This window comes from Heterodontus francisci, unplaced genomic scaffold, assembly GCF_036365525.1.
Source record: "Heterodontus francisci isolate sHetFra1 unplaced genomic scaffold, sHetFra1.hap1 HAP1_SCAFFOLD_738, whole genome shotgun sequence".
NCBI classification, from domain to species: Eukaryota; Metazoa; Chordata; class Chondrichthyes; order Heterodontiformes; family Heterodontidae; genus Heterodontus; species Heterodontus francisci.
This window is the reverse complement of record NW_027140308.1, coordinates 409,035-421,771: the sequence shown is the minus strand read 5'-3', so window position 1 is coordinate 421,771 and position 12,737 is coordinate 409,035. Positions and strand designations below refer to the sequence as shown.

The 12,737-nt window shown below is 58.1% G+C and overlaps 1 protein-coding gene across 1 annotated transcript in view; it reads right to left on the bottom strand.

Annotated features, from left to right (window-relative positions):
- The window catches only part of LOC137359190 (matrix metalloproteinase-17-like), a 97,161-nt gene that overhangs the window by 69,698 nt on the left and 14,726 nt on the right, over window positions 1–12,737 (bottom strand). The window lies entirely within an intron of this gene.

Here is a 12,737-nt window from a genome sequence, read left to right as displayed (position 1 = left end):
TCAAACACTGCCCAGGACAGGTACAGTACGGGGTTAGATACAGAGTAAAGCTCCCTCTACACTGTCCCCATCAAACACTCCCAGGACAGGTACAGTATGGGGTTAGATACAGAGTAAAGCTCCCTCTACACTGTCCCCATCAAACAATCCCAGGACAGGTACAGTATGGGGTTAGATACAGAGTAAAGCTCCCTCTACACTGTCCCCATCAAACACTCCCAGGACAGGTACAGTACGGGGTTAGATACAGAGTAAAGCTCCCTCTACACTGTCCCCATCAAACACTCCCAGGACAGGTACAGTACGGGGGTTAGATACAGAGTGAAGCTCCCTCTACACTGTCCCCATCAAACACTCCCAGGACAGGTACAGTACGGGGTTAGATACAGAGTAAAGCTCCCTCTACACTGTCCCCCATCAAACACTCCCAGGACAGGTACAGTACGGGGGTTAGATACAGAGTAAAGCTCATTCCATGACAATATGAAAGGCACAATTCAACATGGTGGCTCCTCATCAGAGCCCTTTCCTATCCTGAGTGGTGTGAAACAGGGCTGTGTTCTCGCACCCACACTTTTTGGGATTTTCTTCTCCCTGCTGCTTTCACATGCGTTCAAATCCTCTGAAGAAGGAATTTTCCTCCACACATGATCAGGGGGCAGGTTGTTCAACCTTGCCCGTCTAAGAGCGAAGTCCAAAGTACGGAAAGTCCTCATCAGAGAACTCCTCTTTGCTGACGATGCTGCTTTAACATCTCACACTGAAGAATGCCTGCAGAGTCTCATCGACAGGTTTGCGTCTGCCTGCAATGAATTTGGCCTAACCATCAGCCTCAAGAAAACGAACATCATGGGACAGGATGTCAGAAATGCTCCATCCATCAATATTGGCGACCACGCTCTGGAAGTGGTTCAAGAGTTCACCTACCTAGGCTCAACTATCACCAGTAACCTGTCTCTAGATGCAGAAATCAACAAGCGCATGGGTAAGGCTTCCACTGCTATGTCCAGACTGGCCAAGAGAGTGTGGGAAAATGGCGCACTGACACGGAACACAAAAGTCCGAGTGTATCAGGCCTGTGTCCTCAGTACCTTGCTCTACGGCAGCGAGGCCTGGACAACGTATGCCAGCCAAGAGCGACGTCTCAATTCATTCCATCTTCGCTGCCTTCGGAGAATACTTGGCATCAGGTGGCAGGACTATATCTCCAACACAGAAGTCCTTGAAGCGGCCAACACCCCCAGCTTATACACACTACTGTGTCAGCGGCGCTTGAGATGGCTTGGCCATGTGAGCCGCATGGAAGATGGCAGGATCCCCAAAGACACATTGTACAGCGAGCTCGCCACTGGTATCAGACCCACCGGCCGTCCATGTCTCCGTTATAAAGACGTCTGCAAACGTGACATGAAATCGTGTGACATTGATCACAAGTCGTGGGAGTCAGTTGCCAGCATTCGCCAGAGCTGGCGGGCAGCCATAAAGACAGGGCTAAATTGTGGCGAGTCGAAGAGACTTAGTAGTTGGCAGGAAAAAAGACAGAGGCGCAAGGGGAGAGCCAACTGTGCAACAGCCCCAACAAACAAATTTCTCTGCAGCACCTGTGGAAGAGCCTGTCACTCCAGAATTGGCCTTTATAGCCACTCCAGGCGCTGCTTCACAAACCACTGACCACCTCCAGGCACGTATCCATTGTCTCTCGAGATAAGGAGGCCCAAAAGAAAAAAGAAAAGCTCCCTCTACACTGTCCCCCATCAAACACTGCCCAGGACAGGTACAGTACGGGGGTTAGATACAGAGTAAAGCTCCCTCTACACTGTCCCCATCAAACACTGCCCAGGACAGGTACAGTACGGGGGTTAGATACAGAGTAAAGCTGCCTCTACACTGTCCCCATCAAACACTGCCCAGGACAGGTACAGTATGGGGTTAGATACAGAGTAAAGCTCCCTCTACACTGTCCCCATCAAACACTCCCAGGACAGGTACAGTATGGGGTTAGATACAGAGTAAAGCTCCCTCTACACTGTCCCCATCAAACACTCCCAGGACAGGGACAGCACGGGATTGGCTGGTCAATTTGGAGCACTTCCAGCCAGCAATCAGGGGGAGCAGCTGCACCTGTGCTGCAGCAACTGGGGAGAGGAGAGTGGAGAAAGGTGAATACAGAGTGGAGGGAAACCATCACGGAAGGCTGCAATTTTTCTGGAGAGGTGGGTGTCAGGGCACCTGAAAGACTATTAAGTTTAAACTGTTTGGGGGAGGGAGAAGAGGCCTGAAGACTCAGGGGTGGGGCAGCCAAATCCAGTAGGGGCCCCTGTATTTGTATTGGTGTTTGCACACAGGGAGCTCCCTCCCCACCCCAACTGCCTGCTCGGGACAGCTGGAGTTGCCCGGGTGAAGACTGTCTTGTTAAAATCAGAAGAGGAGAGTACCGGGCGGCTCCAGCCGTCCCGGGCGAAGAAGCCTCCCCCAACTGGAAGACAACAAACAGTTTTGGACTAATTGTGATAAAGGTGCTCCAACTGGCAGTTGGATCAAACATCCTTTTCAGCCTTACTCTCCCTTCCTCCACTCAGTCGCCTCAATCACCTATCCTCCCCTTTTCCTTTACCATCCTACGCCATCCTCCTCTACTCCCACTCCACCTTGTTTAAAGTTTGCTTTTTTTTTAAATTGTGTAAATTTGTTTTGTTTCTTGGAGGTGGACGTAGCTCTGCGACCCCATGGCAAGCCCCTCTTCGCCGGTGGCGGGGCCTTCCCGTACATATGCTGCTGCGGCTGCACCTGTTGCCCCGTCACCGTTTGCTTTATTAAAATCGAAGCATGGGGTCAAGAGCTAGGTCCATCCGAACATGACTATAGAGGCATGTGTGAAAGCAATGGCCGAGGTTGTTGGCCCTTCGGCCATTGTTGCAGCCTCTAAAATGTACGGGAAGGTAGTGTTTTTCCTGAAGACCGAGCGGGCGGTGTCCCTGGCTCTGAGCAAGGGGTTCACCGTGGGCGGGACCTTTCTGCCAGTAGACCCCCTGGAGGCCACTGCGCAAAGGCTCATTTTATCCAATGTCCCACCCTTCATCCCTGGTGAGCTCCTCCTTCCCCACCTGCACCATCTGGGGGAGGTAAAGACGGGGCTCACCCCAGTCCCGCTCGGTCTTCGGGAGAACAGCCTCCGACACGTGTACTCCTTCCGCCGCCAGTTATTCATGCAGCTGGCGCGGGAGGAGGTGACAGAGGGCCACTTCAATGTAGAATTCCAGGGGATGGCCTACCGCGTCTTCTGGACCTTGGACGGGGTGCGGTGCCATGTCTGTAAGGGGGTGGGGCATGTTCGTAAGAACTGCCCCAACCTCCCGGCTGCCAACTCCAACTCAGCGGCCCGGGGTGGCGACGCTGCACCTCCTCCCACCCCCACTACACCACCGCCAGATACCATTCAGTCGGTACCGGAGGCTGTGGTTTTCACGGCCTCCGGCAGGGAGGGGGGTGACCGTCCAAGTGGAAGGAAGGCGCGGAGGAGAAATAAACATCGAGAGGCGCGTCCCCTGGATATCGTGACACTACCCGAGCCTGAGCTCAGCCCAAGGCCCGATCTCGGGAAGTCAACTTGCCCCAGGGCTGGGCTCAGGCCCAGGGTGAATAAAAAAAAGGAGAGTGTGGAGGTGGAGGCCTCTGATGATATGGAGGTCTCTGAGCCTCCGCACACAACTGGGAAAAAGAGGAGAAGGCACCCCTCCACAGAGGTAACAAGGGGCCCTGAATCGCAGGGCCCATCTGTTGGAGGGGAACTGTCTCCTGTTTCGGGTCCCCAGGTTTCCCCTACCGCCACCACCAAGGCTGCAAAGTCCGGGCAGGTGCTCCCTATTCCTCAGGATGGAGGGGAGGGGATGGCCCCGGTACATGAGGCCCCTCCTGAAGGAGTAAGTGGGGCCCTGCTTGTGGTGGGGGAGCCTGGGGAAACCGCCCATTCTGCCACTGCTACTGGGTCGGGTGTCCTGAATGAAGGGGAGGGCGAGGCCCCAGAGGGTCGGGCCTCCCAGCCGGAGTCCACCACCAACCAGGAGACACCCGACCCAGTTATAACTGAGAATGCTGCCCCATCTGCTGGGCCTGTGGGTGCTGGCGGAGCGGGAGATAGCCTCCTCCCTCCGCCTCCAGTCTCGGCTCCGGCTGGTTTCCCGGAGTCGGGAACTTCTGTCTCCGCTGGACCACTCATTGCCCTGGGGACGGAGGTGGAGGGGGGTCCTGAACCGCTGGTGCCTACAGGCTCCAGTTTCACAATAGAACCCAGAGAGGACTCCTCCGCCATCGATCCTGGGGGTGGGATCGTGACGGAGGCGGGACCAGCTGGCGCCGCCGGGACGTCCGCCCCACAGTGTGTGGTAGATGTGTCGGCCGCTGGCGGTGACGACCCGGAGGAGGATGGGGATTCGGTGCGGGGCACGGAGGATGATCTTGATTCCATCGCCAGTGAGCTGGTGGAGTCCCTCGTGCCTCCCACCGAATCTCCTCTCATCCCCACGGCGGAACTCCGGGATTTCCTCGCGGCTTGCAAGGGTTGCCGCAATAAAGTTCAGCTGGCCCTCGACCGTTGGTCGAATCTGGCGCTGATCATACAGTCCGTCCGTGCCGCCCTTAAGATAGCGGGCAAGCGCGCGGACGTGAAACTGGTTGAGAGGCGCCGTTTTAATGTGTTCCTCAATGGGTTGCTGGGGGAGTGGAGGGCCAGGTGCACTTCCACTCCCTCCTCACAGTGAGCTGTTGGTGACGGGTTTTAAGTACCTTTGACATGAAGATAACCATAGCCAGCCTCAACATCAACGGCAGCAGAGGGGCTCACCGCAGATTTCACAATCTCTCAGTCCTTAGGGAAGGGAGATACGCGGTGAGCTTTCTGCAGGAAACCCACACCGTTCCGGGAGACGAAGCCACCTGGCTCCTGGAGTGGCAGGGTGGGGTCTACATGAGTCACCTCACCCCTATTTCTAGTGGGGTGGCTATCTTGTTGGCCCCGACTTTTCAGCCGGAGATCTTGGGGGTCAAGGAGCTAGTGCCGGGCCGCTTGCTCCACCTCGCCGTTCGCCTGGGTAGCGTGCCGCTCCACTTTGTGAACGTGTACGCGCCCAGGCCCGGCGCTTTGCAAGCGCGCTTCTTTGAAGAAGTGTCCGCTCTCTTGAGCTCCATCGATAGCGGCGAGTGCATCATCCTCGGGGGGGATTTTAACTGCACCCTCGAGGTGGGGGATCGCTCCGGTCCCCAGCGCGGCCAAGCGTCGGTGGAGAAGTTGAGGGGACTGATCAGCTCCCTTAACTTGGTGGACGTCTGGCGGAATCTCCATCCCGACTCCAGCGCCTTCACATGGAGGTCTGGAGGAGGGGGGTCGCGAATCGACCGCCTCTACATTTCGCAGGCGTACGTCTCCCGCGTTTCGGCGGCCTCCATGCGGCTGGTGCCGTGCTCGGACCACCGCCTGGTGTGGGCGGAGTTCACTCCGCTCCGCACGCGGGCGGGGTCCGCGTACTGGCACTTTAACAACCGGCTGCTGGAGGACGTGCGATTTCGGGACTCGTTCTGTCGATTCTGGGCCGACTGGAGAAGGAAGCAGGGGGGCTTCCCCTCCTTGAGGCTATGGTGGGATGTGGGCAAGACTCACATCCGCGTCTTCTGTCAGGAGTACGCGAAGGGGTCGACCAAGAGGCGGGAAGCCGAGATCGGGCGCCTTGAGAGGGAGGTGCTCCACTTGGAATCCCGCCTCGGTCATGCCGTCGCGGACCCGGCCCTGTGGCAGGCGTACAAAGAGAAGAAGGGCGCGCTGAGGAACCTGCAGCTCATAGGGTCCCGAGGCGCGTACGTGAGGTCGCGGATCCAGATCCTGGAAGATTTGGACCGCGCCTCACCCTTCTTCTACTCGCTGGAAAAATGGCGGGGGGTCCGTAAGCAGCCCGTTGAGCTGCTGGCCGACGACGGATCCTCCATCACGGATCCGGAGGGAATGGGCCTCCTGGTCCGGACGTATTACAGTGCGTTGTTCTCTCCGGATCCGTCCAGCGAGGATGCGCGCAGAGTTTTGTGGGAGGACCTGCCGCAGGTCAGCCCGGAGGGCGCCGAAGGATTGGAGGCTCCGCTCACGTTGGCGGAGCTGACTGGCGCCCTCCACCAGCTCTCGAGGGGCAAATCCCCAGGGCTGGATGGGTTGACCGTGGAGTTCCTCAGGGCGTTCTGGGACGTCCTGGGGGACGATTACGCGCGGGTCCTGGGGGAAAGCCTGGCGACCGGGGAGATGCCCCTCTCGTGGCGCAGGGCGGTCATCGTCCTGCTGCCGAAGAGGGGCGATCTCCGCCTGCTTAAAAACTGGCGTCCGGTCTCCCTCCTCAGCACGGATTATAAGATCTTTGCCCGGGCTATGTCTACCCGCCTGGGCTCCGTGCTGGCCCACATGATCCACCCCGACCAGTCCTACACGGTCCCGGGCCGGTCCATCCAGGACAACATCCACCTGGTCCGGGACCTGATCCATCTTTCCCAGAGGACTGGTCAGTCGGTCGCCTTTCTCTCCCTCGATCAGGAGAAGGCGTTCGACAGGGTGGATCACGATTACCTTTTCGGGACTCTGCGCGCTTTCGGACTCGGGCCGCATTTTGTGTCCCGGGTCCGACTTTTATACGCCGCCGCAGAGTGTCTAGTCAAAGTTAACGGGTCCTTGACGGCGCCCCTTCGATTTGGGAGAGGAGTGCGTCAGGGGTGCCCCATGTCCGGCCAATTGTATACCATCTGCGTGGAGCCCTTCCTGTGCCTGCTTCGCAGGAGGTTGACGGGATTGGCTCTGCGCGAGCCGGCCATGCGGGTCGTCCTCTCGGCTTACGCCGACGACGTGCTCCTCGCAATCACAGATCCCGTTGACTTGCGGAGGATGCACGACTGCCAGCAGACCTTTTCTGCCGCGTCCTCCGCGAGGATCAATTGGGAGAAATGTTCCGGACTCCTGGTTGGTCAGTGGCGGGTGGACTCCCTGCCGGAGGAGATGACACCTTTTGCGTGGAGCACCACGCACCTCCTCTATCTGGGAGTCCACCTTAGTCCCGCTGAGGAAGCCTGGCCGGCAAACTGGCAGGAGTTGGAGGCGAAAGTCACCGCTCGGCTGGGGCGCTGGACAGGACTGCTCCGAGTGCTTTCCTACAGGGGCCGAGCGTTGGTCATAAACCAACTGGTGGCCTCCATGCTGTGGTACCGGTTGGTCACTTTGGCCCCGCCCCCTGTATTTGCCACCAAGATCCAGAAGAAACTCGTCGATTTCTTCTGGGGCAAGAGGAAACACTGGGTCTCTGCCGCGGTCCTGAGTCTCCCGATCGAGGAGGGCGGTCAGTCGCTGGTGTGCGTCCGCACCCAGGCTGCGACTCTCCGCCTTCGGACCCTGCAGAGATACCTGTACGTCGAGCGTCCTCCCAGATGGTGTGCGCTGGCGACGTATTTTTTCCGCCAGTGTCACTGCCTTCAAGACGACACGCAGCTCCCGGTGGAGTCCGTTAGCCGCGCCTCTCTGAGGGAGTTGCCTGTCTTTTACCGGGATCTTTTCCGAGTCTGGAACATGGTCGCCTCCAGTCAGGGCGCTCCCCCGCCGGCGGAGGAGAGCGCCTCGGCTGTCCGGGCGGCCGACTCCGGGGACGGTCCGGCGGGCGGAGGAGTAGCCGAAACCCCCGGGACGCCCCTCACTGCGGGTGGCGAGGGGGCTCGGGAGTGCGGAGCGATCCCGGCCGAGCTGACCCCCGCTGGGCCGGAACTGCTCATCGGACCCAGGCCCCGAAACCCTCCTCGGGAGCCGGTCCCGCACAACCCGAGCCGCCTCTCGGGAATGCCCTCCGTGCCATTCCAATCGGCGCGGAGGGGTTTCCTGTACGGGCTGCTCCTGCACACTTTCCACTTCCTCGCCCTCGTCAGCCGGCCGGACACGCCCTGGCGGTCCGCGTTGCCATCTGGCGGCGAGGGGAAACCCCGATGGAGGTCTCTCTACGCGGGAGTCTTCCCCCTTTACATCGGGGACCTGGGGTGGAGGGTGCTGCACAGAGCAGTCCCGTGCAATAGGCTTTTAAGTAGGTTCACGGACTCCCAGGCCAGCTGTACTTTCTGCGGCCTGGACGAGTCCGTGTTCCACATTTATATGGAGTGTGCGAGGTTGCAGCCCCTATTTGAGTATCTGAAGGGGCTGCTCCTCAAATTCTGGCTGCACTTCAGTCCCACGCTCCTGATCTTTGGGCACCCGGTGCGGAGGGGCTTGGGCCGGGAGGAGGATCTCCTCGTCGGTCTGCTCCTGGGCCTGGCCAAGGTGGCAATTCACAGGTCCAGGTTGCGGGCCGTCGGGGGGTCCGTCCTCCCCGATTGCCTGCCCCTCTTCCGCGGTTACGTTCGCGCCCGGGTGTCCCTGGAAAAGGAGCATGCGGTGTCCGCCGGTACGCTTGAGGCCTTCCGCGACCGGTGGGCACCGCAGGGACTGGAGTGCATCGTCGACGCCGAGAATGGCATTTTAATTTGAGTTTTTTGTTTATTTATCTGTTTTAATAAAGTTATTTTAAAACTGTAAATATGTACATAAAGGGGGCCTGAGGGATAAAGGCCCCCTCGATGTGAAAAATATAAAAGGGGCCTGGGGTATAAAGGTCACCTTGAAAAAAAAAGGAAGAAAAAAAGAAAAAAAAAAAAAACAGGGTCAGTGGAGATTAAAGCTTCATCTAAAAAAAAAAAAAAAAAACGGGGTTAGATACAGAGTAAAGCTCCCTCCACACTGTCCCCCATCAAACACTCCCAGGACAGGTACAGTACGGGGGTTAGATACAGAGTAAAGCTCCCTCTACACTGTTCCATCAAACACTCCCAGGACAGGTACAGTACGGGGGTTAGATACAGAGTAAAGCTCCCTCTACACTGTCCCATCAAACACTCCCAGGACAGGTACAGTACGGGGTTAGATACAGAGTAAAGCTCCCTCTACACTGTCCCCATCAAACACTCCCAGGACAGGTACAGTACGGGGTTAGATACAGAGTAAAGCTCCCGCTACACTGTCCCCATCAAACACTCCCAGGACAGGTACAGTACGGGGTTAGATACAGAGTAAAGCTCCCTCTACACTGTCCCCATCAAACACTCCCAGGACAGGTACAGTACGGGGGTTAGATACAGAGTAAAGCTCCCTCTACACTGTCCCCATCAAACACTCCCAGGACAGGTACAGTACGGGGGTTAGATACAGAGTAAAGCTCCCTCTACACTGTCCCCATCAAACACTCCCAGGACAGGTACAGTACGGGGGTTAGATACAGAGTAAAGCTCCCTCTGCACTGTCCTCATCAAACACTCCCAGGACAGGTACAGTACGGGGGTTAGATACAGAGTAAAGCTCCCTCTACACTGTCCCCATCAAACACTCCCAGGACAGGTACAGTACGGGGGTTAGATACAGAGTAAAGCTCCCTCTACACTGTCCCCATCAAACACTCCCAGGACAGGTACAGTACGGGGGTTAGATACAGAGTAAAGCTCCCTCTACACTGTCCCCATCAAACACTCCCAGGACAGGTACAGTACGGGGGTTAGATACAGAGTAAAGCTCCCTCTACACTGTCCCCCATCAAACACTCCCAGGACAGGTACAGCACTGGGATTGGCTGCCCACTGATTTGGGAGCCTGAGTGCATCAACGAGGTGCAGCTGAGAGTGCTGGTGGCAGTTGGAGGTTGCAGAGGTGGAGAGAGGAGCTGCACTGAGCAAGGGAGAGCAGCTACCAACAAGCAGAGGAAAACTCCAACAACAGTCTCCATTAAAGTGAAGAAAGGGACATTTTGTGGAAACAAGGCTTTGTCTGGAGGTGGGTGCTGAACACCAGTAATTTACTTTGGACTGTTGGGGGAGGAACAAGTGGCTGGAACAACAAGGGGTGGGGCTGCCAATTCAGCAGGAATCTGTGCTGCTGCACAAGCACACAGGAAAGCTCCCTCCCCACCCCAATTGCCAAGCCTGGGTCAGCTGAAGCTGCCCAGCTAAACAGACGGAAGGGGATAGATAGTGCCTGGGCAGCTTCAGCTGACCCAGGTGAAGACGACTCCCCCAACCAGAAGACCGGAAGACCAACTTCAAAGACTGTTTTAAGTGTACTGTGAGCACCACCTCCAGAAAGCAAGTCATCCCTTCCAGCCTGTCTTTACCTCTCCTCTCTTACCTCAGCCTCTCCACTAACCTGTTGTTTGTTTGTTTGTCTTTTCAAATTTTTCTGTGAATCTGTTATTTAGTGTGCAAGTCCACAATTTGGGGTGGGTTTAGCTCTTGGACCCATGGCAAGCCCTTCATCACCGGTGGCGGGGCCCTCTACTACCTACGCAGCTGCAGCTTCTGTGGCTGCCCACGTGGCCCCGTCACCCTTTAAATTATTGACATGCAGCCATGGGGTGAAGAGCTATCCCCACCCCAACATGTCTATTGAGGCCTGCGTTAAGGCAATGGCCGTGGTTGTCGGCCCCTCGGCCATTGTTGCGGCCTCAAAGATGTATGGGAAGGCTGTGTTCTTTTTGAAGACCGAGCGGGCGGTGTCCCTGGCCCTGAGTAAAGGGCTCACTGTGGGGGGGACCTTCCTGCCAGTGGACCCTCTGGGGGCCACTGCGCATCGGATAATGTTGTCCAACGTCCCACCCTTCATTCCCAGTGAGCTCCTCCTCCCCCACCTGCACCATCTGGGGGAGGTGAGGTCGGGGATCACCCCAGTCCGGCTTGGTCTTCGGGAGCACAGCCTCCAACATGTCTACTCCTTCCGCCGCCAGTTATTTATGCAGCTGGCGCGGGAGGAGGACACGGAGGGCCAATTTAATGTGGAGTTCCAGGGGACGGCCTACCGCGTCTTTTGGACCTCGGACGGGGCGCGGTGCCACGTCTGCAAGGGGGTGGGGCATGTTCGGAAGAACTGCCCCAACCTCCCGGCCGCCAGCTCCACCTCGGCGGCCCAGAGTGGTTCCACAGCACCTCCTCCCACTCCCCCCGCACATCCAACAGACACCGCTCAGTCGGTTCCGGAGGCTGTGGTTTTCACAGCCTCTGGCGGGGAGGGGAGCGTCCGTCCGAGCGGAAGGAAGACGCGGGGAAAAAAGAAACATCGTGAGGCGCGTCCCCTGGACACTTTGACTCAACCCGAGCCTGAGCTCAGCCCAAAGCCCATTCCCATGGAATCCACCTGTCCCAGGGCTGGGCTCAGGCCCAGGGTGACTAAAAAAGGAAAAAAGGGTGCGGAGGCGGAGGCCTCTGATGACATGGAGGTCTCTGAGTCTCCGCGCCCAAGTGCGAAAAAGAGGAGAAGGCACCCCTCCACAGAAATAACACAGGGCCCTGAGGTGCAGGGCCCATCTGTTGGAGGGGAGCTGCCTCCTGGTTCTGGTCCTCAGGTGCCCCCTACCGCCACCACCAAGGCTGCAAAGTCCGGGCAGGTGCTCCCTATTCCTCAGGATGGAGGGGAGGGGATGGCCCCGGTACGTGAGGCCCCTCCTGAAGGAGTAAGTGGGGCCCTGCTTGTGGTGGGGGAGCCTGGGGAAACCGCCCATTCCGCCACTGCGACTGGGTCGGGTGTCCTGAATGAAGGGGAGGGCGAGGCCCCAGAGGGTCGGGCCTCCCAGCCGGAGTCCACCACCAACCAGGAGACACCCGACCCAGTTATAACTGAGAATGCTGCTCCATCTGCTGGGCCTGTGGGTGCTGGCGGAGCGGGAGATGGCCTCCTCTCGCCGCCTCCAGTCTCGGCTCCGGCTGGTTTCCCGGAGTCCGGAACTTCTGTCTCCCCTGGACCAGTCATTGGCCTGGGGATGGAGGTGGAGGGGGGTCCTGAACCGCTGGTGCCTACAGGCTCCAGTTTCACAATAGAACCCAGAGAGGACTCCTCCGCCATCGATCCTGGGGGTGGGATCGTGACGGAGGCGGGACCAGCTGGCGCGGCCGGGACGTCCGCCCCACAGTGTGTGGTGGATGTGTTGGCCGCTGGCGGTGACGACCCGGAGGAGGATGGGGATTCGGTGCGGGGCACGGAGGATGATCTTGATTCCATCGCCAGTGAGGTGGTGGAGTCCCTCGTGCCTCCCACCGAATCTCCTCTCATCCCCACGGCGGAACTCCGGGATTTCCTCGCGGCTTGCAGGGGTTGCCGCAATAAAGTTCAGCTGGCCCTCGACCGTTGGTCGAATCTGGCGCTGATCATCCAGTCCGTCCGTGCCGCCCTTAAGATAGCGGGCAAGCGCGCGGACGTGAAACTGGTTGAGAGGCGCCGTTTTAATGTGTTCCTCAATGGGTTGCTGGGGGAGTGGAGGGCCAGGTGCACTTCCACTCCCTCCTCACAGTGAGCTGTTGGTGACGGGTTTTAAGTACCTTTGACATGAAGATAACCATAGCCAGCCTCAACATCAACGGCAGCAGAGGGGCTCACCGCAGATTTCACAATCTCTCAGTCCTTAGGGAAGGGAGATACGCGGTGAGCTTTCTGCAGGAAACCCACACCGTTCCGGGAGACGAAGCCACCTGGCTCCTGGAGTGGCAGGGTGGGGTCTACATGAGTCACCTCACCCCTATTTCTAGTGGGGTGGCTATCTTGTTGGCCCCGACTTTTCAGCCGGAGATCTTGGGGGTCAAGGAGCTAGTGCCGGGCCGCTTGCTCCACCTCGCCGTTCGCCTGGGTAGCGTGCCGCTCCACTTTGTGAACGTGTACGCGCCCAGGC